The sequence below is a fragment of the Eucyclogobius newberryi genome, unplaced genomic scaffold, assembly GCF_026437365.1.
Source record: "Eucyclogobius newberryi isolate DKJ021-1_F unplaced genomic scaffold, fEucNew1.0.hap1 SCAF_36, whole genome shotgun sequence".
Lineage (NCBI taxonomy): Eukaryota > Metazoa > Chordata > Actinopteri > Gobiiformes > Gobiidae > Eucyclogobius > Eucyclogobius newberryi.
In genome coordinates, this window is record NW_027316012.1 from 667,780 (window position 1) to 692,878 (window position 25,099).

The 25,099-nt window shown below is 43.0% G+C and overlaps 12 non-coding genes across 12 annotated transcripts; 6 read left to right on the top strand and 6 right to left on the bottom strand.

Moving 5' to 3' along the window:
* Window positions 1-1,517: 1,517 nt before the first annotated feature.
* trnal-uag (transfer RNA leucine (anticodon UAG)) lies at window positions 1,518-1,599 on the bottom strand. The gene has a single exon. It is a non-coding gene; the product is annotated as a tRNA-Leu (tRNA).
* Window positions 1,600-1,759: 160 nt separating this feature from the next.
* On the top strand, window positions 1,760-1,831 carry trnag-ucc (transfer RNA glycine (anticodon UCC)). The gene has a single exon. It is a non-coding gene; the product is annotated as a tRNA-Gly (tRNA).
* Window positions 1,832-3,694: 1,863 nt separating this feature from the next.
* On the top strand, window positions 3,695-3,776 carry trnas-aga (transfer RNA serine (anticodon AGA)). Its single transcript has one exon. It is a non-coding gene; the product is annotated as a tRNA-Ser (tRNA).
* A 180-nt stretch (window positions 3,777-3,956) lies between these two features.
* On the bottom strand, window positions 3,957-4,038 carry trnai-uau (transfer RNA isoleucine (anticodon UAU)). The gene has a single exon. It is a non-coding gene; the product is annotated as a tRNA-Ile (tRNA).
* A 2,617-nt stretch (window positions 4,039-6,655) lies between these two features.
* Window positions 6,656-6,737, top strand: trnas-aga (transfer RNA serine (anticodon AGA)). Its single transcript has one exon. It is a non-coding gene; the product is annotated as a tRNA-Ser (tRNA).
* A 180-nt stretch (window positions 6,738-6,917) lies between these two features.
* On the bottom strand, window positions 6,918-6,999 carry trnai-uau (transfer RNA isoleucine (anticodon UAU)). The gene has a single exon. It is a non-coding gene; the product is annotated as a tRNA-Ile (tRNA).
* Window positions 7,000-10,658: 3,659 nt separating this feature from the next.
* trnas-aga (transfer RNA serine (anticodon AGA)) lies at window positions 10,659-10,740 on the top strand. The gene has a single exon. It is a non-coding gene; the product is annotated as a tRNA-Ser (tRNA).
* Window positions 10,741-10,920: 180 nt separating this feature from the next.
* Window positions 10,921-11,002, bottom strand: trnai-uau (transfer RNA isoleucine (anticodon UAU)). Its single transcript has one exon. It is a non-coding gene; the product is annotated as a tRNA-Ile (tRNA).
* A 4,690-nt stretch (window positions 11,003-15,692) lies between these two features.
* On the top strand, window positions 15,693-15,774 carry trnas-aga (transfer RNA serine (anticodon AGA)). Its single transcript has one exon. It is a non-coding gene; the product is annotated as a tRNA-Ser (tRNA).
* Window positions 15,775-15,954: 180 nt separating this feature from the next.
* trnal-uag (transfer RNA leucine (anticodon UAG)) lies at window positions 15,955-16,036 on the bottom strand. The gene has a single exon. It is a non-coding gene; the product is annotated as a tRNA-Leu (tRNA).
* A 6,770-nt stretch (window positions 16,037-22,806) lies between these two features.
* Window positions 22,807-22,888, top strand: trnas-aga (transfer RNA serine (anticodon AGA)). The gene has a single exon. It is a non-coding gene; the product is annotated as a tRNA-Ser (tRNA).
* Window positions 22,889-23,068: 180 nt separating this feature from the next.
* On the bottom strand, window positions 23,069-23,150 carry trnai-uau (transfer RNA isoleucine (anticodon UAU)). Its single transcript has one exon. It is a non-coding gene; the product is annotated as a tRNA-Ile (tRNA).
* Window positions 23,151-25,099: the final 1,949 nt, after the last annotated feature.

Below are 25,099 nucleotides of genomic sequence, written 5' to 3' on the forward strand. Positions count from 1 at the left end.
TGAGAGTAATGGCTTCTTCTGCTCAAGTGTGTGATGTGATTTTGTTTACTTTGCCAGTGCCCCATTTTTAAGCCTATGGCTTTTGATTTCTTTCGATCGATCGATCGATCGATCTTTGCAAAGTAAATAAGTATTCAACTGCGGACTCTTGATTGACATTGCCATCCCTCTGAACTTTAGAAGCATGCGCTTTGGCCTCAAAACTCCTCCTACTTTTGGCGGCAGGAAAAAAAGGCTACAACCCATACACACGCACAAGAAAAGGTTCCGATGGCGCTGTGTTACGTTATAGAAGAAACGTTTAAATAAGCTCTATTTTCAGAATCAAAAAGGTTTTCTGGCAATTGTCAGTGAACAAAATTCCCAAACTACAAGCGTACTTGGGTGGTAAGGTGCAGCATAGCATTTTAGCCTAAGTCCAAGATGTTTATAACACATGAGATTATTCAGCAACGCCTTGACAGGGATGACTAATGAGGCCAAAGAGTTCTTTTGGGGTCTCCCCACGTAGATTTAAATCCTGAGAGTAATGGCTTCTTCTGCTCAAGTGTGTGATGGGATTTTGTTTACTTTGCCAGTGCCCCATTTTTAAGCCTATGGCTTTTGATTTCTTTCGATCGATCGATCGATCTTTGCAAAGTAAATAAGTATTCAACTGCGGACTCTTGATTGACATTGCCATCCCTCTGAACTTTAGAAGCATGCGCTTTGGCCTCAAAACTCCTCCTACTTTTGGCGGCAGGAAAAAAAGGCTACAACCCATACACACGCACAAGAAAAGGTTCCGATGGCGCTGTGTTACGTTATAGAAGAAACGTTTAAATAAGCTCTATTTTCAGAATCAAAAAGGTTTTCTGGCAATTGTCAGTGAACAAAATTCCCAAACTACAAGCGTACTTGGGTGGAAAGGTGCAGCATAGCATTTTAGCCTAAGTCCAAGATGTTTATAACACATGAGATTATTCAGCAACGCCTTGACAGGGATGACTAATGAGGCCAAAGAGTTCTTTTGGGGTCTCCCCACGTAGATTTAAATCCTGAGAGTAATGGCTTCTTCTGCTCAAGTGTGTGATGGGATTTTGTTTACTTTGCCAGTGCCCCATTTTTAAGCCTATGGCTTTTGATTTCTTTCGATCGATCGATCTTTGCAAAGTAAATAAGTATTCAACTGCGGACTCTTGATTGACATTGCCATCCCTCTGAACTTTAGAAGCATGCGCTTTGGCCTCAAAACTCCTCCTACTTTTGGCGGCAGGAAAAAAAGGCTACGACCCATACACACGCACAAGAAAATCCATTGGGAATTTCCCGCGCAGGTTCGAATCCTGCCAACAACGTGGTTCATGTTGTTCCCGTACGGGCCCCTGCTGGCAGGCCATTTGGCGGAAGTAAAGAATACCTGGTTGGCTTTTGACCAGGGCCAGATTTAGAATATGTATTTTATGAAAGCTAAACTCAAACGGAAGCGCTGCCGACAGACATCACACAGCCCTGCTCTTGACGTTCGGCATGAGAACTGGCAGCGGTGGAATTTGAACCCACGCCTCCGAAGAGACTGGAGCCTAAATCCTGCGCCTTAGACCACTCGGCCACGCTACCTGTTGCTCAGTTGGACAAGAAATGCGACCAGCGAAACCGTGCAAAAAAAGGCGTTTCTATGATAGTAATTATCTTCAAACCATGTTCCGTGTGCATGGAACTTTAGATATCAATTACAGGCGCCGATTTGCGACACTGCACTGCGAAAGCATGTGTCCTTGCGATGGTGGTATAGTGGTAAGCATAGCTGCCTTCCAAGCAGTTGACCCGGGTTCGATTCTCGGCCATCGCATGCTGTATTTTTGAGTTGTACTTGTGTATATGCAGTTTCATTCACAACTAAAGCTCTCAGAGGGCAATGGCCAAACTGTCAAACAGTTGAGTATTAGAGCATTTGAACTAATCCTCTTGGCAGATCGCATGATTGCGGAGTGACAGGTATGAAACAGCCCCATAACATGAATTAGTGAATGCTGTTCACCCACTATAACAAGAATCAACAAAGTACATGACGCTGACGTGAAGTTGAACACGCAACTTTCTGATCTGGAGTCAGAAGCGCTACCGTTGCGCCACAGAGGCAGCCCGAGTGGTCCGGTCCGATGGCGCTGTGTTACGTTATAGAAGAAACGCTCAAATAAGCTCTATTTTCAGAATCAAAAAGGTTTTCTGGCAATTGTCAGTGAACAAAATTCCCAAACTACAAGCGTACTTGGGTGGTAAGGTGCTGCATAGCATTTTAGCCTAAGTCCAAGATGTTTATAACACATGAGATTATTCAGCAACGCCTTGACAGGGAAGACTAATGAGGCCAAAGAGTTCTTTTGGGGTCTCCCCACGTAGATTTAAATCCTGAGAGTAATGGCTTCTTCTGCTCAAGTGTGTGATGTGATTTTGTTTACTTTGCCAGTGCCCCATTTTTAAGCCTATGGCTTTTGATTTCTTTCGATCGATCGATCGATCGATCTTTGCAAAGTAAATAAGTATTCAACTGCGGACTCTTGATTGACATTGCCATCCCTCTGAACTTTAGAAGCATGCGCTTTGGCCTCAAAACTCCTCCTACTTTTGGCGGCAGGAAAAAAAGGCTACAACCCATACACACGCACAAGAAAAGGTTCCGATGGCGCTGTGTTACGTTATAGAAGAAACGTTTAAATAAGCTCTATTTTCAGAATCAAAAAGGTTTTCTGGCAATTGTCAGTGAACAAAATTCCCAAACTACAAGCGTACTTGGGTGGTAAGGTGCAGCATAGCATTTTAGCCTAAGTCCAAGATGTTTATAACACATGAGATTATTCAGCAACGCCTTGACAGGGATGACTAATGAGGCCAAAGAGTTCTTTTGGGGTCTCCCCACGTAGATTTAAATCCTGAGAGTAATGGCTTCTTCTGCTCAAGTGTGTGATGGGATTTTGTTTACTTTGCCAGTGCCCCATTTTTAAGCCTATGGCTTTTGATTTCTTTCGATCGATCGATCGATCTTTGCAAAGTAAATAAGTATTCAACTGCGGACTCTTGATTGACATTGCCATCCCTCTGAACTTTAGAAGCATGCGCTTTGGCCTCAAAACTCCTCCTACTTTTGGCGGCAGGAAAAAAAGGCTACAACCCATACACACGCACAAGAAAAGGTTCCGATGGCGCTGTGTTACGTTATAGAAGAAACGTTTAAATAAGCTCTATTTTCAGAATCAAAAAGGTTTTCTGGCAATTGTCAGTGAACAAAATTCCCAAACTACAAGCGTACTTGGGTGGAAAGGTGCAGCATAGCATTTTAGCCTAAGTCCAAGATGTTTATAACACATGAGATTATTCAGCAACGCCTTGACAGGGATGACTAATGAGGCCAAAGAGTTCTTTTGGGGTCTCCCCACGTAGATTTAAATCCTGAGAGTAATGGCTTCTTCTGCTCAAGTGTGTGATGGGATTTTGTTTACTTTGCCAGTGCCCCATTTTTAAGCCTATGGCTTTTGATTTCTTTCGATCGATCGATCTTTGCAAAGTAAATAAGTATTCAACTGCGGACTCTTGATTGACATTGCCATCCCTCTGAACTTTAGAAGCATGCGCTTTGGCCTCAAAACTCCGGCAGGAAAAAAAGGCTACAACCCATACACACGCACAAGAAAAGGTTCCCGTAAGCAGCTAATGAGTTGTTGTGGCCGAGTGGTTAAGGCGATGGACTAGAAATCCATTGGGAATTTCCCGTGCAGGTTCGAATCCTGCCAACAACGTGGTTCATGTTGTTCCCGTACGGGCCCCTGCTGGCAGGCCATTTGGCGGAAGTAAAGAATCCCTGGTTGGCTTTTGACCAGGGCCAGATTTAGAATATGTATTTTATGAAAGCTAAACTCAAACGGAAGCGCTGCCGACAGACATCACACAGCCCTGCTCTTGACGTTCGGCATGCGAACTGGCAGCGGTGGAATTTGAACCCACGCCTCCGAAGAGACTGGAGCATAAATCCTGCGCCTTAGACCACTCGGCCACGCTACCTGTTGCTCAGTTGGACAAGAAATGCGACCAGCGAAACCGTGCAAAAAAAGGCGTTTCTATGATAGTAATTATCTTCAAACCATATTCCGTGTGCATGGAACTTTAGATATCAATTACAGGCGCCGATTTGCGACACGGCACTGCGAAAGCATGTGTCCTTGCGATTGGTGGTATAGTGGTAAGCATAGCTGCCTTCCAAGCAGTTGACCCGGGATCGATTCTCGGCCATCGCATGCTGTACTTTTGAGTTATACTTGTGTATATGCAGTTTCATTCACAACTAAAGCTCTCAGAGGGCAATGGCCAAACTGTCAAACAGTTGAGTATTAGAGCATTTGAACTAATCCTCTTGGCAGATCGCATGATTGCGGAGTGACAGGTATGAAACAGCCCCATAACATGAATTAGTGAATGCTGTTCACCCACTATAACAAGAATCAACAAAGTACATGACGCTGACGTGAAGTTGAACACGCAACTTTCTGATCTGGAGTCAGACGCGCTACCGTTGCGCCACAGAGGCAGCCCGAGTGGTCCGGTCCGATGGCGCTGTGTTACGTTATAGAAGAAACGCTCAAATAAGCTCTATTTTCAGAATCAAAAAGGTTTTCTGGCAATTGTCAGTGAACAAAATTCCCAAACTACAAGCGTACTCGGGTGGTAAGGTGCAGCATAGCATTTTAGCCTAAGTCCAAGATGTTTATAACACATGAGATTATTCAGCAACGCCTTGACAGGGATGACTAATGAGGCCAAAGAGTTCTTTTGGGGTCTCCCCACGTAGATTTAAATCCTGAGAGTAATGGCTTCTTCTGCTCAAGTGTGTGATGGGATTTTGTTTACTTTGCCAGTGCCCCATTTTTAAGCCTATGGCTTTTGATTTCTTTCGATCGATCGATTGATCGATCTTTGCAAAGTAAATAAGTATTCAACTGCGGACTCTTGATTGACATTGCCATCCCTCTGAACTTTAGAAGCATGCGCTTTGGCCTCAAAACTCCTCCTACTTTTGGCGGCAGGAAAAAAAGGCTACAACCCATACACAGGCACAAGAAAAGGTTCCGATGGCGCTGTGTTACGTTATAGAAGAAACGTTTAAATAAGCTCTATTTTCAGAATCAAAAAGGTTTTCTGGCAATTGTCAGTGAACAAAATTCCCAAACTACAAGCGTACTTGGGTGGTAAGGTGCAGCATAGCATTTTAGCCTAAGTCCAAGATGTTTATAACACATGAGATTATTCAGCAACGCCTTGACAGGGATGACTAATGAGGCCAAAGAGTTCTTTTGGGGTCTCCCCACGTAGATTTAAATCCTGAGAGTAATGGCTTCTTCTGCTCAAGTGTGTGATGGGATTTTGTTTACTTTGCCAGTGCCCCATTTTTAAGCCTATGGCTTTTGATTTCTTTCGATCGATCGATTGATCGATCTTTGCAAAGTAAATAAGTATTCAACTGCGGACTCTTGATTGACATTGCCATCCCTCTGAACTTTAGAAGCATGCGCTTTGGCCTCAAAACTCCTCCTACTTTTGGCGGCAGGAAAAAAAGGCTACAACCCATACACACGCACAAGAAAAGGTTCCGATGGCGCTGTGTTACGTTATAGAAGAAACGTTTAAATAAGCTCTATTTTCAGAATCAAAAAGGTTTTCTGGCAATTGTCAGTGAACAAAATTCCCAAACTACAAGCGTACTTGGGTGGTAAGGTGCAGCATAGCATTTTAGCCTAAGTCCAAGATGTTTATAACACATGAGATTATTCAGCAACGCCTTGACAGGGATGACTAATGAGGCCAAAGAGTTCTTTTGGGGTCTCCCCACGTAGATTTAAATCCTGAGAGTAATGGCTTCTTCTGCTCAAGTGTGTGATGGGATTTTGTTTACTTTGCCAGTGCCCCATTTTTAAGCCTATGGCTTTTGATTTCTTTCGATCGATCGATCGATCTTTGCAAAGTAAATAAGTATTCAACTGCGGACTCTTGATTGACATTGCCATCCCTCTGAACTTTAGAAGCATGCGCTTTGGCCTCAAAACTCCTCCTACTTTTGGCGGCAGGAAAAAAAGGCTACAACCCATACACACGCACAAGAAAAGGTTCCGATGGCGCTGTGTTACGTTATAGAAGAAACGTTTAAATAAGCTGTATTTTCAGAATCAAAAAGGTTTTCTGGCAATTGTCAGTGAACAAAATTCCCAAACTACAAGCGTACTTGGGTGGAAAGGTGCAGCATAGCATTTTAGCCTAAGTCCAAGATGTTTATAACACATGAGATTATTCAGCAACGCCTTGACAGGGATGACTAATGAGGCCAAAGAGTTCTTTTGGGGTCTCCCCACGTAGATTTAAATCCTGAGAGTAATGGCTTCTTCTGCTCAAGTGTGTGATGGGATTTTGTTTACTTTGCCAGTGCCCCATTTTTAAGCCTATGGCTTTTGATTTCTTTCGATCGATCGATCTTTGCAAAGTAAATAAGTATTCAACTGCGGACTCTTGATTGACATTGCCATCCCTCTGAACTTTAGAAGCATGCGCTTTGGCCTCAAAACTCCGGCAGGAAAAAAAGGCTACAACCCATACACACGCACAAGAAAAGGTTCCCGTAAGCAGCTAATTAGTTGTTGTGGCCGAGTGGTTAAGGCGATGGACTAGAAATCCATTGGGAATTTCCCGTGCAGGTTCGAATCCTGCCAACAACGTGGTTCATGTTGTTCCCGTACGGGCCCCTGCTGGCAGGCCATTTGGCGGAAGTAAAGAATCCCTGGTTGGCTTTTGACCAGGGCCAGATTTAGAATATGTATTTTATGAAAGCTAAACTCAAACGGAAGCGCTGCCGACAGACATCACACAGCCCTGCTCTTGACGTTCGGCATGCGAACTGGCAGCGGTGGAATTTGAACCCACGCCTCCGAAGAGACTGGAGCATAAATCCTGCGCCTTAGACCACTCGGCCACGCTACCTGTTGCTCAGTTGGACAAGAAATGCGACCAGCGAAACCGTGCAAAAAAAGGCGTTTCTATGATAGTAATTATCTTCAAACCATATTCCGTGTGCATGGAACTTTAGATATCAATTACAGGCGCCGATTTGCGACACGGCACTGCGAAAGCATGTGTCCTTGCGATTGGTGGTATAGTGGTAAGCATAGCTGCCTTCCAAGCAGTTGACCCGGGATCGATTCTCGGCCATCGCATGCTGTACTTTTGAGTTATACTTGTGTATATGCAGTTTCATTCACAACTAAAGCTCTCAGAGGGCAATGGCCAAACTGTCAAACAGTTGAGTATTAGAGCATTTGAACTAATCCTCTTGGCAGATCGCATGATTGCGGAGTGACAGGTATGAAACAGCCCCATAACATGAATTAGTGAATGCTGTTCACCCACTATAACAAGAATCAACAAAGTACATGACGCTGACGTGAAGTTGAACACGCAACTTTCTGATCTGGAGTCAGACGCGCTACCGTTGCGCCACAGAGGCAGCCCGAGTGGTCCGGTCCGATGGCGCTGTGTTACGTTATAGAAGAAACGCTCAAATAAGCTCTATTTTCAGAATCAAAAAGGTTTTCTGGCAATTGTCAGTGAACAAAATTCCCAAACTACAAGCGTACTCGGGTGGTAAGGTGCAGCATAGCATTTTAGCCTAAGTCCAAGATGTTTATAACACATGAGATTATTCAGCAACGCCTTGACAGGGATGACTAATGAGGCCAAAGAGTTCTTTTGGGGTCTCCCCACGTAGATTTAAATCCTGAGAGTAATGGCTTCTTCTGCTCAAGTGTGTGATGGGATTTTGTTTACTTTGCCAGTGCCCCATTTTTAAGCCTATGGCTTTTGATTTCTTTCGATCGATCGATTGATCGATCTTTGCAAAGTAAATAAGTATTCAACTGCGGACTCTTGATTGACATTGCCATCCCTCTGAACTTTAGAAGCATGCGCTTTGGCCTCAAAACTCCTCCTACTTTTGGCGGCAGGAAAAAAAGGCTACAACCCATACACAGGCACAAGAAAAGGTTCCGATGGCGCTGTGTTACGTTATAGAAGAAACGTTTAAATAAGCTCTATTTTCAGAATCAAAAAGGTTTTCTGGCAATTGTCAGTGAACAAAATTCCCAAACTACAAGCGTACTTGGGTGGTAAGGTGCAGCATAGCATTTTAGCCTAAGTCCAAGATGTTTATAACACATGAGATTATTCAGCAACGCCTTGACAGGGATGACTAATGAGGCCAAAGAGTTCTTTTGGGGTCTCCCCACGTAGATTTAAATCCTGAGAGTAATGGCTTCTTCTGCTCAAGTGTGTGATGGGATTTTGTTTACTTTGCCAGTGCCCCATTTTTAAGCCTATGGCTTTTGATTTCTTTCGATCGATCGATTGATCGATCTTTGCAAAGTAAATAAGTATTCAACTGCGGACTCTTGATTGACATTGCCATCCCTCTGAACTTTAGAAGCATGCGCTTTGGCCTCAAAACTCCTCCTACTTTTGGCGGCAGGAAAAAAAGGCTACAACCCATACACACGCACAAGAAAAGGTTCCGATGGCGCTGTGTTACGTTATAGAAGAAACGTTTAAATAAGCTCTATTTTCAGAATCAAAAAGGTTTTCTGGCAATTGTCAGTGAACAAAATTCCCAAACTACAAGCGTACTTGGGTGGTAAGGTGCAGCATAGCATTTTAGCCTAAGTCCAAGATGTTTATAACACATGAGATTATTCAGCAACGCCTTGACAGGGATGACTAATGAGGCCAAAGAGTTCTTTTGGGGTCTCCCCACGTAGATTTAAATCCTGAGAGTAATGGCTTCTTCTGCTCAAGTGTGTGATGGGATTTTGTTTACTTTGCCAGTGCCCCATTTTTAAGCCTATGGCTTTTGATTTCTTTCGATCGATCGATTGATCGATCTTTGCAAAGTAAATAAGTATTTAACTGCGGACTCTTGATTGACATTGCCATCCCTCTGAACTTTAGAAGCATGCGCTTTGGCCTCAAAACTCCTCCTACTTTTGGCGGCAGGAAAAAAAGGCTACAACCCATACACAGGCACAAGAAAAGGTTCCGATGGCGCTGTGTTACGTTATAGAAGAAACGTTTAAATAAGCTCTATTTTCAGAATCAAAAAGGTTTTCTGGCAATTGTCAGTGAACAAAATTCCCAAACTACAAGCGTACTTGGGTGGTAAGGTGCAGCATAGCATTTTAGCCTAAGTCCAAGATGTTTATAACACATGAGATTATTCAGCAACGCCTTGACAGGGATGACTAATGAGGCCAAAGAGTTCTTTTGGGGTCTCCCCACGTAGATTTAAATCCTGAGAGTAATGGCTTCTTCTGCTCAAGTGTGTGATGGGATTTTGTTTACTTTGCCAGTGCCCCATTTTTAAGCCTATGGCTTTTGATTTCTTTCGATCGATCGATTGATCGATCTTTGCAAAGTAAATAAGTATTCAACTGCGGACTCTTGATTGACATTGCCATCCCTCTGAACTTTAGAAGCATGCGCTTTGGCCTCAAAACTCCTCCTACTTTTGGCGGCAGGAAAAAAAGGCTACAACCCATACACACGCACAAGAAAAGGTTCCGATGGCGCTGTGTTACGTTATAGAAGAAACGTTTAAATAAGCTCTATTTTCAGAATCAAAAAGGTTTTCTGGCAATTGTCAGTGAACAAAATTCCCAAACTACAAGCGTACTTGGGTGGTAAGGTGCAGCATAGCATTTTAGCCTAAGTCCAAGATGTTTATAACACATGAGATTATTCAGCAACGCCTTGACAGGGATGACTAATGAGGCCAAAGAGTTCTTTTGGGGTCTCCCCACGTAGATTTAAATCCTGAGAGTAATGGCTTCTTCTGCTCAAGTGTGTGATGGGATTTTGTTTACTTTGCCAGTGCCCCATTTTTAAGCCTATGGCTTTTGATTTCTTTCGATCGATCGATCGATCTTTGCAAAGTAAATAAGTATTCAACTGCGGACTCTTGATTGACATTGCCATCCCTCTGAACTTTAGAAGCATGCGCTTTGGCCTCAAAACTCCTCCTACTTTTGGCGGCAGGAAAAAAAGGCTACAACCCATACACACGCACAAGAAAAGGTTCCGATGGCGCTGTGTTACGTTATAGAAGAAACGTTTAAATAAGCTCTATTTTCAGAATCAAAAAGGTTTTCTGGCAATTGTCAGTGAACAAAATTCCCAAACTACAAGCGTACTTGGGTGGAAAGGTGCAGCATAGCATTTTAGCCTAAGTCCAAGATGTTTATAACACATGAGATTATTCAGCAACGCCTTGACAGGGATGACTAATGAGGCCAAAGAGTTCTTTTGGGGTCTCCCCACGTAGATTTAAATCCTGAGAGTAATGGCTTCTTCTGCTCAAGTGTGTGATGGGATTTTGTTTACTTTGCCAGTGCCCCATTTTTAAGCCTATGGCTTTTGATTTCTTTCGATCGATCGATCTTTGCAAAGTAAATAAGTATTCAACTGCGGACTCTTGATTGACATTGCCATCCCTCTGAACTTTAGAAGCATGCGCTTTGGCCTCAAAACTCCGGCAGGAAAAAAAGGCTACAACCCATACACACGCACAAGAAAAGGTTCCCGTAAGCAGCTAATTAGTTGTTGTGGCCGAGTGGTTAAGGCGATGGACTAGAAATCCATTGGGAATTTCCCGTGCAGGTTCGAATCCTGCCAACAACGTGGTTCATGTTGTTCCCGTACGGGCCCCTGCTGGCAGGCCATTTGGCGGAAGTAAAGAATCCCTGGTTGGCTTTTGACCAGGGCCAGATTTAGAATATGTATTTTATGAAAGCTAAACTCAAACGGAAGCGCTGCCGACAGACATCACACAGCCCTGCTCTTGACGTTCGGCATGCGAACTGGCAGCGGTGGAATTTGAACCCACGCCTCCGAAGAGACTGGAGCATAAATCCTGCGCCTTAGACCACTCGGCCACGCTACCTGTTGCTCAGTTGGACAAGAAATGCGACCAGCGAAACCGTGCAAAAAAAGGCGTTTCTATGATAGTAATTATCTTCAAACCATATTCCGTGTGCATGGAACTTTAGATATCAATTACAGGCGCCGATTTGCGACACGGCACTGCGAAAGCATGTGTCCTTGCGATTGGTGGTATAGTGGTAAGCATAGCTGCCTTCCAAGCAGTTGACCCGGGATCGATTCTCGGCCATCGCATGCTGTACTTTTGAGTTATACTTGTGTATATGCAGTTTCATTCACAACTAAAGCTCTCAGAGGGCAATGGCCAAACTGTCAAACAGTTGAGTATTAGAGCATTTGAACTAATCCTCTTGGCAGATCGCATGATTGCGGAGTGACAGGTATGAAACAGCCCCATAACATGAATTAGTGAATGCTGTTCACCCACTATAACAAGAATCAACAAAGTACATGACGCTGACGTGAAGTTGAACACGCAACTTTCTGATCTGGAGTCAGACGCGCTACCGTTGCGCCACAGAGGCAGCCCGAGTGGTCCGGTCCGATGGCGCTGTGTTACGTTATAGAAGAAACGCTCAAATAAGCTCTATTTTCAGAATCAAAAAGGTTTTCTGGCAATTGTCAGTGAACAAAATTCCCAAACTACAAGCGTACTCGGGTGGTAAGGTGCAGCATAGCATTTTAGCCTAAGTCCAAGATGTTTATAACACATGAGATTATTCAGCAACGCCTTGACAGGGATGACTAATGAGGCCAAAGAGTTCTTTTGGGGTCTCCCCACGTAGATTTAAATCCTGAGAGTAATGGCTTCTTCTGCTCAAGTGTGTGATGGGATTTTGTTTACTTTGCCAGTGCCCCATTTTTAAGCCTATGGCTTTTGATTTCTTTCGATCGATCGATTGATCGATCTTTGCAAAGTAAATAAGTATTCAACTGCGGACTCTTGATTGACATTGCCATCCCTCTGAACTTTAGAAGCATGCGCTTTGGCCTCAAAACTCCTCCTACTTTTGGCGGCAGGAAAAAAAGGCTACAACCCATACACACGCACAAGAAAAGGTTCCGATGGCGCTGTGTTACGTTATAGAAGAAACGTTTAAATAAGCTCTATTTTCAGAATCAAAAAGGTTTTCTGGCAATTGTCAGTGAACAAAATTCCCAAACTACAAGCGTACTTGGGTGGTAAGGTGCAGCATAGCATTTTAGCCTAAGTCCAAGATGTTTATAACACATGAGATTATTCAGCAACGCCTTGACAGGGATGACTAATGAGGCCAAAGAGTTCTTTTGGGGTCTCCCCACGTAGATTTAAATCCTGAGAGTAATGGCTTCTTCTGCTCAAGTGTGTGATGGGATTTTGTTTACTTTGCCAGTGCCCCATTTTTAAGCCTATGGCTTTTGATTTCTTTCGATCGATCGATTGATCGATCTTTGCAAAGTAAATAAGTATTCAACTGCGGACTCTTGATTGACATTGCCATCCCTCTGAACTTTAGAAGCATGCGCTTTGGCCTCAAAACTCCTCCTACTTTTGGCGGCAGGAAAAAAAGGCTACAACCCATACACACGCACAAGAAAAGGTTCCGATGGCGCTGTGTTACGTTATAGAAGAAACGTTTAAATAAGCTCTATTTTCAGAATCAAAAAGGTTTTCTGGCAATTGTCAGTGAACAAAATTCCCAAACTTCAAGCGTACTTGGGTGGTAAGGTGCAGCATAGCATTTTAGCCTAAGTCCAAGATGTTTATAACACATGAGATTATTCAGCAACGCCTTGACAGGGATGACTAATGAGGCCAAAGAGTTCTTTTGGGGTCTCCCCACGTAGATTTAAATCCTGAGAGTAATGGCTTCTTCTGCTCAAGTGTGTGATGGGATTTTGTTTACTTTGCCAGTGCCCATTTTTTAAGCCTATGGCTTTTGATTTCTTTCGATCGATCGATCGATCTTTGCAAAGTAAATAAGTATTCAACTGCGGACTCTTGATTGACATTGCCATCCCTCTGAACTTTAGAAGCATGCGCTTTAGCCTCAAAACTCCTCCTACTTTTGGCGGCAGGAAAAAAAGGCTACAACCCATACACAAGCACAAGAAAAGGTTCCGATGGCGCTGTGTTACGTTATAGAAGAAACGTTTAAATAAGCTCTATTTTAGGAATCAAAAAGGTTTTCTGGCAATTGTCAGTGAACAAAATTCCCAAACTACAAGCGTACTTGGGTGGTAAGGTGCAGCATAGCATTTTAGCCTAAGTCCAAGATGTTTATAACACATGAGATTATTCAGCAACGCCTTGACAGGGATGACTAATGAGGCCAAAGAGTTCTTTTGGGGTCTCCCCACGTAGATTTAAATCCTGAGAGTAATGGCTTCTTCTGCTCAAGTGTGTGATGGGATTTTGTTTACTTTGCCAGTGCCCATTTTTTAAGCCTATGGCTTTTGATTTCTTTCGATCGATCGATCGATCTTTGCAAAGTAAATAAGTATTCAACTGCGGACTCTTGATTGACATTGCCATCCCTCTGAACTTTAGAAGCATGCGCTTTGGCCTCAAAACTCCTCCTACTTTTGGCGGCAGGAAAAAAAGGCTACAACCCATACACAAGCACAAGAAAAGGTTCCGATGGCGCTGTGTTACGTTATAGAAGAAACGTTTAAATAAGCTCTATTTTAGGAATCAAAAAGGTTTTCTGGCAATTGTCAGTGAACAAAATTCCCAAACTACAAGCGTACTTGGGTGGTAAGGTGCAGCATAGCATTTTAGCCTAAGTCCAAGATGTTTATAACACATGAGATTATTCAGCAACGCCTTGACAGGGATGACTAATGAGGCCAAAGAGTTCTTTTGGGGTCTCCCCACGTAGATTTAAATCCTGAGAGTAATGGCTTCTTCTGCTCAAGTGTGTGATGGGATTTTGTTTACTTTGCCAGTGCCCCATTTTTAAGCCTATGGCTTTTGATTTCTTTCGATCGATCGATCGATCTTTGCAAAGTAAATAAGTATTCAACTGCGGACTCTTGATTGACATTGCCATCCCTCTGAACTTTAGAAGCATGCGCTTTGGCCTCAAAACTCCTCCTACTTTTGGCGGCAGGAAAAAAAAGGCTACAACCCATACACACGCACAAGAAAAGGTTCCGATGGCGCTGTGTTACGTTATAGAAGAAACATTTAAATAAGCTCTATTTTCAGAATCAAAAAGGTTTTCTGGCAATTGTCAGTGAACAAAATTCCCAAACTACAAGCGTACTTGGGTGGTAAGGTGCAGCATAGCATTTTAGCCTAAGTCCAAGGTGTTTATAACACATGAGATTATTCAGCAACGCCTTGACAGGGATGACTAATGAGGCCAAAGAGTTCTTTTGGGGTCTCCCCACGTAGATTTAAATCCTGAGAGTAATGGCTTCTTCTGCTCAAGTGTGTGATGGGATTTTGTTTACTTTGCCAGTGCCCCATTTTTAAGCCTATGGCTTTTGATTTCTTTCGATCGATCGATTGATCGATCTTTGCAAAGTAAATAAGTATTCAACTGCGGACTCTTGATTGACATTGCCATCCCTCTGAACTTTAGAAGCATGCGCTTTGGCCTCAAAACTCCTCCTACTTTTGGCGGCAGGAAAAAAAGGCTACAACCCATACACACGCACAAGAAAAGGTTCCGATGGCGCTGTGTTACGTTATAGAAGAAACGTTTAAATAAGCTCTATTTTCAGAATCAAAAAGGTTTTCTGGCAATTGTCAGTGAACAAAATTCCCAAACTTCAAGCGTACTTGGGTGGTAAGGTGCAGCATAGCATTTTAGCCTAAGTCCAAGATGTTTATAACACATGAGATTATTCAGCAACGCCTTGACAGGGATGACTAATGAGGCCAAAGAGTTCTTTTGGGGTCTCCCCACGTAGATTTAAATCCTGAGAGTAATGGCTTCTTCTGCTCAAGTGTGTGATGGGATTTTGTTTACTTTGCCAGTGCCCATTTTTTAAGCCTATGGCTTTTGATTTCTTTCGATCGATCGATCGATCTTTGCAAAGTAAATAAGTATTCAACTGCGGACTCTTAATTGACATTGCCATCCCTCTGAACTTTAGAAGCATGCGCTTTGGCCTCAAAACTCCTCCTACTTTTGGCGGCAGGAAAAAAAGGCTACAACCCATACACAAGCACAAGAAAAGGTTCCGATGGCGCTGTGTTACGTTATAGAAGAAACGTTTAAATAAGCTCTATTTTAGGAATCAAAAAGGTTTTCTGGCAATTGTCAGTGAACAAAATTCCCAAACTACAAGCGTACTTGGGTGGTAAGGTGCAGCATAGCATTTTAGCCTAAGTCCAAGATGTTTATAACACATGAGATTATTCAGCAACGCCTTGACAGGGATGACTAATGAGGCCAAAGAGTTCTTTTGGGGTCTCCCCACGTAGATTTAAATCCTGAGAGTAATGGCTTCTTCTGCTCAAGTGTGTGATGGGATTTTGTTTACTTTGCCAGTGCCCCATTTTTAAGCCTATGGCTTTTGATTTCTTTCGATCGATCGATCTTTGCAAAGTAAATAAGTATTCAACTGCGGACTCTTGATTGACATTGCCATCCCTCTGAACTTTAGAAGCATGCGCTTTGGCCTCAAAACTCCGGCAGGAAAAAAAGGCTACAACCCATACACACGCACAAGAAAAGGTTCCCGTAAGCAGCTAATGAGTTGTTGTGGCCGAGTGGTTAAGGCGATGGACTAGAAATCCATTGGGAATTTCCCGTGCAGGTTCGAATCCTGCCAACAACGTGGTTCATGTTGTTCCCGTACGGGCCCCTGCTGGCAGGCCATTTGGCGGAAGTAAAGAATCCCTGGTTGGCTTTTGACCAGGGCCAGATTTAGAATATGTATTTTATGAAAGCTAAACTCAAACGGAAGCGCTGCCGACAGACATCACACAGCCCTGCTCTTGACGTTCGGCATGCGAACTGGCAGCGGTGGAATTTGAACCCACGCCTCCGAAGAGACTGGAGCCTAAATCCTGCGCCTTAGACCACTCGGCCACGCTACCTATTGCTCAGTTGGACAAGAAATGCGACCAGCGAAACCGTGCAAAAAAAGGCGTTTCTATGATAGTAATTATCTTCAAACCATGTTCCGTGTGCATGGAACTTTAGATATCAATTACAGGCGCCGATTTGCGACACGGCACTGCGAAAGCATGTGTCCTTGCGATTGGTGGTATAGTGGTAAGCATAGCTGCCATCCAAGCAGTTGACCCGGGATCGATTCTCGGCCATCGCATGCTGTACTTTTGAGTTATACTTGTGTATATGCAGTTTCATTCACAACTAAAGCTCTCAGAGGGCAATGGCCAAACTGTCAAACAGTTGAGTATTAGAGCATTTGAACTAATCCTCTTGGCAGATCGCATGATTGCGGAGTGACAGGTATGAAACAGCCCCATAACATGAATTAGTGAATGCTGTTCACCCACTATAACAAGAATCAACAAAGTACATGACGCTGACGTGAAGTTGAACACGCAACTTTCTGATCTGGAGTCAGACGCGCTACCGTTGCGCCACAGAGGCAGCCCGAGTGGGCCGGTCCGATGGCGCTGTGTTACGTTATAGAAGAAACGCTCAAATAAGCTCTATTTTCAGAATCAAAAAGGTTTTCTGGCAATTGTCAGTGAACAAAATTCCCAAACTACAAGCGTACTCGGGTGGTAAGGTGCAGCATAGCATTTTAGCCTAAGTCCAAGATGTTTATAACACATGAGATTATTCAGCAACGCCTTGACAGGGATGACTAATGAGGCCAAAGAGTTCTTTTGGGGTCTCCCCACGTAGATTTAAATCCTGAGAGTAATGGCTTCTTCTGCTCAAGTGTGTGATGGGATTTTGTTTACTTTGCCAGTGCCCCATTTTTAAGCCTATGGCTTTTGATTTCTTTCGATCGATCGATTGATCGATCTTTGCAAAGTAAATAAGTATTCAACTGCGGACTCTTGATTGACATTGCCATCCCTCTGAACTTTAGAAGCATGCGCTTTGGCCTCAAAACTCCTCCTACTTTTGGCGGCAGGAAAAAAAGGCTACAACCCATACACAGGCACAAGAAAAGGTTCCGATGGCGCTGTGTTACGTTATAGAAGAAACGTTTAAATAAGCTCTATTTTCAGAATCAAAAAGGTTTTCTGGCAATTGTCGGTGAACAAAATTCCCAAACTACAAGCGTACTTGGGTGGTAAGGTGCAGCATAGCATTTTAGCCTAAGTCCAAGATGTTTATAACACATGAGATTATTCAGCAACGCCTTGACAGGGATGACTAATGAGGCCAAAGAGTTCTTTTGGGGTCTCCCCACGTAGATTTAAATCCTGAGAGTAATGGCTTCTTCTGCTCAAGTGTGTGATGGGATTTTGTTTACTTTGCCAGTGCCCCATTTTTAAGCCTATGGCTTTTGATTTCTTTCGATCGATCGATTGATCGATCTTTGCAAAGTAAATAAGTATTCAACTGCGGACTCTTGATTGACATTGCCATCCCTCTGAACTTTAGAAGCATGCGCTTTGGCCTCAAAACTCCTCCTACTTTTGGCGGCAGGAAAAAAAGGCTACAACCCATACACACGCACAAGAAAAGGTTCCGATGGCGCTGTGTTACGTTATAGAAGAAACGTTTAAATAAGCTCTATTTTCAGAATCAAAAAGGTTTTCTGGCAATTGTCAGTGAACAAAATTCCCAAACTACAAGCGTACTTGGGTGGTAAGGTGCAGCATAGCATTTTAGCCTAAGTCCAAGATGTTTATAACACATGAGATTATTCAGCAACGCCTTGACAGGGATGACTAATGAGGCCAAAGAGTTCTTTTGGGGTCTCCCCACGTAGATTTAAATCCTGAGAGTAATGGCTTCTTCTGCTCAAGTGTGTGATGGGATTTTGTTTACTTTGCCAGTGCCCCATTTTTAAGCCTATGGCTTTTGATTTCTTTCGATCGATCGATTGATCGATCTTTGCAAAGTAAATAAGTATTCAACTGCGGACTCTTGATTGACATTGCCATCCCTCTGAACTTTAGAAGCATGCGCTTTGGCCTCAAAACTCCTCCTACTTTTGGCGGCAGGAAAAAAAGGCTACAACCCATACACACGCACAAGAAAAGGTTCCGATGGCGCTGTGTTACGTTATAGAAGAAACGTTTAAATAAGCTCTATTTTCAGAATCAAAAAGGTTTTCTGGCAATTGTCAGTGAACAAAATTCCCAAACTACAAGCGTACTTGGGTGGTAAGGTGCAGCATAGCATTTTAGCCTAAGTCCAAGATGTTTATAACACATGAGATTATTCAGCAACGCCTTGACAGGGATGACTAATGAGGCCAAAGAGTTCTTTTGGGGTCTCCCCACGTAGATTTAAATCCTGAGAGTAATGGCTTCTTCTGCTCAAGTGTGTGATGGGATTTTGTTTACTTTGCCAGTGCCCCATTTTTAAGCCTATGGCTTTTGATTTCTTTCGATCGATCGATTGATCGATCTTTGCAAAGTAAATAAGTATTCAACTGCGGACTCTTGATTGACATTGCCATCCCTCTGAACTTTAGAAGCATGCGCTTTGGCCTCAAAACTCCTCCTACTTTTGGCGGCAGGAAAAAAAGGCTACAACCCATACACACGCACAAGAAAAGGTTCCGATGGCGCTGTGTTACGTTATAGAAGAAACGTTTAAATAAGCTCTATTTTCAGAATCAAAAAGGTTTTCTGGCAATTGTCAGTGAACAAAATTCCCAAACTACAAGCGTACTTGGGTGGTAAGGTGCAGCATAGCATTTTAGCCTAAGTCCAAGATGTTTATAACACATGAGATTATTCAGCAACGCCTTGACAGGGATGACTAATGAGGCCAAAGAGTTCTTTTGGGGTCTCCCCACGTAGATTTAAATCCTGAGAGTAATGGCTTCTTCTGCTCAAGTGTGTGATGGGATTTTGTTTACTTTGCCAGTGCCCCATTTTTAAGCCTATGGCTTTTGATTTCTTTCGATCGATCGATTGATCGATCTTTGCAAAGTAAATAAGTATTCAACTGCGGACTCTTGATTGACATTGCCATCCCTCTGAACTTTAGAAGCATGCGCTTTGGCCTCAAAACTCCTCCTACTTTTGGCGGCAGGAAAAAAAGGCTACAACCCATACACACGCACAAGAAAAGGTTCCGATGGCGCTGTGTTACGTTATAGAAGAAACGTTTAAATAAGCTCTATTTTCAGAATCAAAAAGGTTTTCTGGCAATTGTCAGTGAACAAAATTCCCAAACTTCAAGCGTACTTGGGTGGTAAGGTGCAGCATAGCATTTTAGCCTAAGTCCAAGATGTTTATAACACATGAGATTATTCAGCAACGCCTTGACAGGGATGACTAATGAGGCCAAAGAGTTCTTTTGGGGTCTCCCCACGTAGATTTAAATCCTGAGAGTAATGGCTTCTTCTGCTCAAGTGTGTGATGGGATTTTGTTTACTTTGCCAGTGCCCATTTTTTAAGCCTATGGCTTTTGATTTCTTTCGATCGATCGATCGATCTTTGCAAAGTAAATAAGTATTCAACTGCGGACTCTTGATTGACATTTCCATCCCTCTGAACTTTAGAAGCATGCGCTTTAGCCTCAAAACTCCTCCTACTTTTGGCGGCAGGAAAAAAAGGCTACAACCCATACACAAGCACAAGAAAAGGTTCCGATGGCGCTGTGTTACGTTATAGAAGAAACGTTTAAATAAGCTCTATTTTAGGAATCAAAAAGGTTTTCTGGCAATTGTCAGTGAACAAAATTCCCAAACTACAAGCGTACTTGGGTGGTAAGGTGCAGCATAGCATTTTAGCCTAAGTCCAAGATGTTTATAACACATGAGATTATTCAGCAACGCCTTGACAGGGATGACTAATGAGGCCAAAGAGTTCTTTTGGGGTCTCCCCACGTAGATTTAAATCCTGAGAGTAATGGCTTCTTCTGCTCAAGTGTGTGATGGGATTTTGTTTACTTTGCCAGTGCCCCATTTTTAAGCCTATGGCTTTTGATTTCTTTCGATCGATCGATTGATCGATCTTTGCAAAGTAAATAAGTATTCAACTGCGGACTCTTGATTGACATTGCCATCCCTCTGAACTTTAGAAGCATGCGCTTTGGCCTCAAAACTCCTCCTACTTTTGGCGGCAGGAAAAAAAGGCTACAACCCATACACACGCACAAGAAAAGGTTCCGATGGCGCTGTGTTACGTTATAGAAGAAACGTTTAAATAAGCTCTATTTTCAGAATCAAAAAGGTTTTCTGGCAATTGTCAGTGAACAAAATTCCCAAACTTCAAGCGTACTTGGGTGGTAAGGTGCAGCATAGCATTTTAGCCTAAGTCCAAGATGTTTATAACACATGAGATTATTCAGCAACGCCTTGACAGGGATGACTAATGAGGCCAAAGAGTTCTTTTGGGGTCTCCCCACGTAGATTTAAATCCTGAGAGTAATGGCTTCTTCTGCTCAAGTGTGTGATGGGATTTTGTTTACTTTGCCAGTGCCCATTTTTTAAGCCTATGGCTTTTGATTTCTTTCGATCGATCGATCGATCTTTGCAAAGTAAATAAGTATTCAACTGCGGACTCTTGATTGACATTGCCATCCCTCTGAACTTTAGAAGCATGCGCTTTGGCCTCAAAACTCCTACTTTTGGCGGCAGGAAAAAAAGGCTACAACCCATTTACAAGCACAAGAAAAGGTTCCGATGGCGCTGTGTTACGTTATAGAAGAAACGTTTAAATAAGCTCTATTTTAGGAATCAAAAAGGTTTTCTGGCAATTGTCAGTGAACAAAATTCCCAAACTACAAGCGTACTTGGGTGGTAAGGTGCAGCATAGCATTTTAGCCTAAGTCCAAGATGTTTATAACACATGAGATTATTCAGCAACGCCTTGACAGGGATGACTAATGAGGCCAAAGAGTTCTTTTGGGGTCTCCCCACGTAGATTTAAATCCTGAGAGTAATGGCTTCTTCTGCTCAAGTGTGTGATGGGATTTTGTTTACTTTGCCAGTGCCCCATTTTTAAGCCTATGGCTTTTGATTTCTTTCGATCGATCGATCGATCTTTGCAAAGTAAATAAGTATTCAACTGCGGACTCTTGATTGACATTGCCATCCCTCTGAACTTTAGAAGCATGCGCTTTGGCCTCAAAACTCCTCCTACTTTTGGCGGCAGGAAAAAAAGGCTACAACCCATACACACGCACAAGAAAAGGTTCCGATGGCGCTGTGTTACGTTATAGAAGAAACGTTTAAATAAGCTCTATTTTCAGAATCAAAAAGGTTTTCTGGCAATTGTCAGTGAACAAAATTCCCAAACTACAAGCGTACTTGGGTGGTAAGGTGCAGCATAGCATTTTAGCCTAAGTCCAAGATGTTTATAACACATGAGATTATTCAGCAACGCCTTGACAGGGATGACTAATGAGGCCAAAGAGTTCTTTTGGGGTCTCCCCACGTAGATTTAAATCCTGAGAGTAATGGCTTCTTCTGCTCAAGTGTGTGATGGGATTTTGTTTACTTTGCCAGTGCCCCATTTTTAAGCCTATGGCTTTTGATTTCTTTCGATCGATCGATTGATCGATCTTTGCAAAGTAAATAAGTATTCAACTGCGGACTCTTGATTGACATTGCCATCCCTCTGAACTTTAGAAGCATGCGCTTTGGCCTCAAAACTCCTCCTACTTTTGGCGGCAGGAAAAAAAGGCTACAACCCATACACACGCACAAGAAAAGGTTCCGATGGCGCTGTGTTACGTTATAGAAGAAACGTTTAAATAAGCTCTATTTTCAGAATCAAAAAGGTTTTCTGGCAATTGTCAGTGAACAAAATTCCCAAACTTCAAGCGTACTTGGGTGGTAAGGTGCAGCATAGCATTTTAGCCTAAGTCCAAGATGTTTATAACACATGAGATTATTCAGCAACGCCTTGACAGGGATGACTAATGAGGCCAAAGAGTTCTTTTGGGGTCTCCCCACGTAGATTTAAATCCTGAGAGTAATGGCTTCTTCTGCTCAAGTGTGTGATGGGATTTTGTTTACTTTGCCAGTGCCCATTTTTTAAGCCTATGGCTTTTGATTTCTTTCGATCGATCGATCGATCTTTGCAAAGTAAATAAGTATTCAACTGCGGACTCTTGATTGACATTGCCATCCCTCTGAACTTTAGAAGCATGCTCTTTGGCCTCAAAACTCCTCCTACTTTTGGCGGCAGGAAAAAAAGGCTACAACCCATACACAAGCACAAGAAAAGGTTCCGATGGCGCTGTGTTACGTTATAGAAGAAACGTTTAAATAAGCTCTATTTTAGGAATCAAAAAGGTTTTCTGGCAATTGTCAGTGAACAAAATTCCCAAACTACAAGCGTACTTGGGTGGTAAGGTGCAGCATAGCATTTTAGCCTAAGTCCAAGATGTTTATAACACATGAGATTATTCAGCAACGCCTTGACAGGGATGACTAATGAGGCCAAAGAGTTCTTTTGGGGTCTTCCCACGTAGATTTAAATCCTGAGAGTAATGGCTTCTTCTGCTCAAGTGTGTGATGGGATTTTGTTTACTTTGCCAGTGCCCCATTTTTAAGCCTATGGCTTTTGATTTCTTTCGATCGATCGATCTTTGCAAAGTAAATAAGTATTCAACTGCGGACTCTTGATTGACATTGCCATCCCTCTGAACTTTAGAAGCATGCGCTTTGGCCTCAAAACTCCGGCAGGAAAAAAAGGCTACAACCCATACACACGCACAAGAAAAGGTTCCCGTAAGCAGCTAATGAGTTGTTGTGGCCGAGTGGTTAAGGCGATGGACTAGAAATCCATTGGGAATTTCCCGTGCAGGTTCGAATCCTGCCAACAACGTGGTTCATGTTGTTCCCGTACGGGCCCCTGCTGGCAGGCCATTTGGCGGAAGTAAAGAATCCCTGGTTGGCTTTTGACCAGGGCCAGATTTAGAATATGTATTTTATGAAAGCTAAACTCAAACGGAAGCGCTGCCGACAGACATCACACAGCCCTGCTCTTGACGTTCGGCATGCGAACTGGCAGCGGTGGAATTTGAACCCACGCCTCCGAAGAGACTGGAGCATAAATCCTGCGCCTTAGACCACTCGGCCACGCTACCTGTTGCTCAGTTGGACAAGAAATGCGACCAGCGAAACCGTGCAAAAAAAGGCGTTTCTATGATAGTAATTATCTTCAAACCATGTTCCGTGTGCATGGAACTTTAGATATCAATTACAGGCGCCGATTTGCGACACGGCACTGCGAAAGCATGTGTCCTTGCGATTGGTGGTATAGTGGTAAGCATAGCTGCCTTCCAAGCAGTTGACCCGGGATCGATTCTCGGCCATCGCATGCTGTACTTTTGAGTTATACTTGTGTATATGCAGTTTCATTCACAACTAAAGCTCTCAGAGGGCAATGGCCAAACTGTCAAACAGTTGAGTATTAGAGCATTTGAACTAATCCTCTTGGCAGATCGCATGATTGCGGAGTGACAGGTATGAAACAGCCCCATAACATGAATTAGTGAATGCTGTTCACCCACTATAACAAGAATCAACAAAGTACATGACGCTGACGTGAAGTTGAACACGCAACTTTCTGATCTGGAGTCAGACGCGCTACCGTTGCGCCACAGAGGCAGCCCGAGTGGTCCGGTCCGATGGCGCTGTGTTACGTTATAGAAGAAACGCTCAAATAAGCTCTATTTTCAGAATCAAAAAGGTTTTCTGGCAATTGTCAGTGAACAAAATTCCCAAACTACAAGCGTACTCGGGTGGTAAGGTGCAGCATAGCATTTTAGCCTAAGTCCAAGATGTTTATAACACATGAGATTATTCAGCAACGCCTTGACAGGGATGACTAATGAGGCCAAAGAGTTCTTTTGGGGTCTCCCCACGTAGATTTAAATCCTGAGAGTAATGGCTTCTTCTGCTCAAGTGTGTGATGGGATTTTGTTTACTTTGCCAGTGCCCCATTTTTAAGCCTATGGCTTTTGATTTATTTCGATCGATCGATTGATCGATCTTTGCAAAGTAAATAAGTATTCAACTGCGGACTCTTGATTGACATTGCCATCCCTCTGAACTTTAGAAGCATGCGCTTTGGCCTCAAAACTCCTCCTACTTTTGGCGGCAGGAAAAAAAGGCTACAACCCATACACAGGCACAAGAAAAGGTTCCGATGGCGCTGTGTTACGTTATAGAAGAAACGTTTAAATAAGCTCTATTTTCAGAATCAAAAAGGTTTTCTGGCAATTGTCAGTGAACAAAATTCCCAAACTACAAGCGTACTTGGGTGGTAAGGTGCAGCATAGCATTTTAGCCTAAGTCCAAGATGTTTATAACACATGAGATTATTCAGCAACGCCTTGACAGGGATGACTAATGAGGCCAAAGAGTTCTTTTGGGGTCTCCCCACGTAGATTTAAATCCTGAGAGTAATGGCTTCTTCTGCTCAAGTGTGTGATGGGATTTTGTTTACTTTGCCAGTGCCCCATTTTTAAGCCTATGGCTTTTGATTTCTTTCGATCGATCGATTGATCGATCTTTGCAAAGTAAATAAGTATTCAACTGCGGACTCTTGATTGACATTGCCATCCCTCTGAACTTTAGAAGCATGCGCTTTGGCCTCAAAACTCCTCCTACTTTTGGCGGCAGGAAAAAAAGGCTACAACCCATACACACGCACAAGAAAAGGTTCCGATGGCGCTGTGTTACGTTATAGAAGAAACGTTTAAATAAGCTCTATTTTCAGAATCAAAAAGGTTTTCTGGCAATTGTCAGTGAACAAAATTCCCAAACTACAAGCGTACTTGGGTGGTAAGGTGCAGCATAGCATTTTAGCCTAAGTCCAAGATGTTTATAACACATGAGATTATTCAGCAACGCCTTGACAGGGATGACTAATGAGGCCAAAGAGTTCTTTTGGGGTCTCCCCACGTAGATTTAAATCCTGAGAGTAATGGCTTCTTCTGCTCAAGTGTGTGATGGGATTTTGTTTACTTTGCCAGTGCCCCATTTTTAAGCCTATGGCTTTTGATTTCTTTCGATCGATCGATTGATCGAT